At 44.8% G+C, this 2568-nt stretch overlaps 1 pseudogene across 1 annotated transcript; it reads left to right on the top strand.

Moving 5' to 3' along the window:
- The first annotated feature begins 208 nt into the window (after nucleotides 1–208).
- LOC149555418 (putative receptor-like protein kinase At1g11050 pseudogene) lies at nucleotides 209–2568 on the top strand (annotated as a pseudogene). The gene has a single exon (XR_016364484.1). The product of XR_016364484.1 is annotated as a putative receptor-like protein kinase At1g11050 pseudogene (transcript).

Raw genomic sequence — 2568 nt, 5'->3', positions numbered from 1 at the left:
GTGATAATTTATAGAAAAACATAAAGAGGATAATGATTCTGTCATGATTGGAAAGTATCAAATTCGATGGCCTTTGTTTTGATAAATAATATATTTCCATATTAATTTATACATCTTATATAATATAGTTTTAGTAAAACTAAAAAGCAAAACGTGACCGGTCTGCAGTTACAATTGCTGTTGAATGACATCTTTGACCGGCCAAGCCAGAAGATTGTTATCCCGCACGCCGTTTGAACTTTACAGTAACATCTAACCATCTTATATTATCCCGTTCGTACATTTATTTCAGGCATCTGCTCTCATAGCTTTCTTTTTAGGGTTTACTTGCAGAAAACAGAAAGATAATTGCAGAGATGCACAAATTTATCTGGTCATTCTTGCTGCAGCTCTCCATAATTGCGAAGGTTAATGGCGCCTCATGCCCGACGGATTTCAATTACGTCAGTAAAATGTCGTGGGAGAAATCCTCCTGTCAATCTGCGGATCCATTGAAGGACAATTGCTGCCAGACGCTGCTCAGTTTATTCGGCGTAGGGTTAGCTCAGTATCTCAAAGACTCGTCAAATTTCGAATTCCCGGACTACTCCTCAGCAAACGCCTGTGTAAATTCATTCCGGAGCAAAGTTGCTTCAGAATCTGTTTCCCCTTCCTTGGTCTCGCAGTGCCTAAACGACACTTCATTGTTCGTGTCCAGCCCTAATCTTTGCAGCGGCATACAGACTGAAAAGGACTGGCTTGATCTTCTCGGAACAACTTCCATGGACACGGCCTGCAAAGGGGATTTGGTCAAATTGTCCTCATGCAATCTTTGCAAGGAGAGCGCGCAGAAAACCGTGAGTACTCTGGTAGGGTTGAGTAAAAATGTGACGGCAGAGACGAGTCTCAAATGTTTCTATTTCGCCGTTCTTTATGCCGCGGGCTTGGTGAACGAGTACGGGCCGAAGAACGAGACCACGGCCTATTGTGCCTTTGGCTTGCCGTTACATGTCGCGGGTTCGAGTAACCGCGGGCGCCTGGTTTTGATCTATACGGCCGTAGGCTCCGCTGGGGTTTTGCTTGGAATTTGTGGGGGTTTGGCGATCTATTTTATCCGGGAGAAGAGAAACAAAGCCGCTGTGCACAGGCGTTTTATAAGTCGCCAGCGGAGCCTGTTAAAGTCCTCCGTGAGGCCAAATACTGGAGCGATCTGGTTCAAAATTGCTGAAATTAGGGCCGCGACGGAGAATTTCAGCTGGAGAAACCTCATCGGCCAGGGCGGATTCGGGACTGTGTTTAAAGGAACGCTTTCTGACGGTCAGGTCATTGCCGTGAAGAGAATTGAAAATTGCTCTGCGGAAGGAGACGCGGAATTCTTGAACGAAGTGGAGATTATCAACAACATTAGGCACAGAAATCTGGTGGTTTTGAGAGGTTGCTGTGTTGCCAGCGACGACCTGGAAGGGCACCAGAGGTTTCTGATCTACGATTTCTTGCCGAATGGCAGCTTGGATGATCACATTTTTGGGCGAGAATCCAAGTTACCGCTGTCATGGCCGCAGAGGAAGAATATTGTGCTCGGTACGGCCAAGGGTTTGGCTTATTTGCACTATGGTGTTCAGCCTGCGATTTATCACAGAGACATTAAGGCGACGAATATTTTGCTGGATGCCGATTTGAATGCTTGTGTCTCTGATTTTGGACTGGCTAGAATGAGCGTGGAAGGGGAGTCTCATCTGACCACAAGAGTTGCAGGTACTCATGGTTACCTGGCTCCAGAGTATGCTCTGTACGGGCAATTGACGGAAAAGAGTGATGTTTATAGCTTTGGTGTGGTTTTGTTGGAGATAATGAGCGGCAGAAGGGCTCTGGATACTTCTGTGGAGAATGCTTTTGATTATCTGGTGACGGATTGGGCGTGGAATCTGGTGAAAGCGGGCAGAGCAATTGAAGTGGTGGAGAAGGGGATGAGGGAAAGTGGGCCTGCAAGTATCATGGAGAGATTTGTTCTTGTGGGAATTATGTGTGCGCATGTTATGGTGGCTTTCAGGCCTACCATTGTCGAGGTTGTTAAGATTATGGAAGGGGATACAGAGATTCCTGACATTCCAGACCGGCCATTGCCCCTCACGCACCAGTCTGTTAATTATGAGGATGGATCATTCATGGTCTCTGGTAGCTATACTTCTTACCAATGAAAGATCGGTTTCGACTTCTTCAGTTGAAGAGATTCTTCATGGAAGGGCGACGTTTTTCATGGAGCTCTTCTGTGGGTCCACTGTAAATGGCAACGATAACAAAGTGCTTCAAAACAGCGAGATTGCAAGATCGGTTTTGTTTTGTTTTTGACTGTTTTGGCATACAACTAGGAATTAAAACTTGACGAGATATGAAGTTCAACACAACAAAATCAAAGTGAATGTGACTAACAAACAATTTACGTCTTCAACGTTTAATCCTTTAAGTGCCACTCTGAAGAGAGATGAAACAAGAGTGTTTTTTTCAGTCTTGAAAGGATTGGTTGAAGTGTGTTTTTTCTTCCATCATCTTATTGGATTCCAAGAGCTTTATTCATTCAACATTTAAGCA

Source organism: Cupressus sempervirens, chromosome 5 (genome assembly GCF_028749045.1).
Source record: "Cupressus sempervirens isolate cs-2001-9-10 chromosome 5, ASM2874904v1, whole genome shotgun sequence".
In the NCBI taxonomy this organism is placed as follows: domain Eukaryota; kingdom Viridiplantae; phylum Streptophyta; class Pinopsida; order Cupressales; family Cupressaceae; genus Cupressus; species Cupressus sempervirens.
Note: the sequence above shows the minus strand (reverse complement) of the source record. Positions and strands in the feature narration are given on the sequence as shown.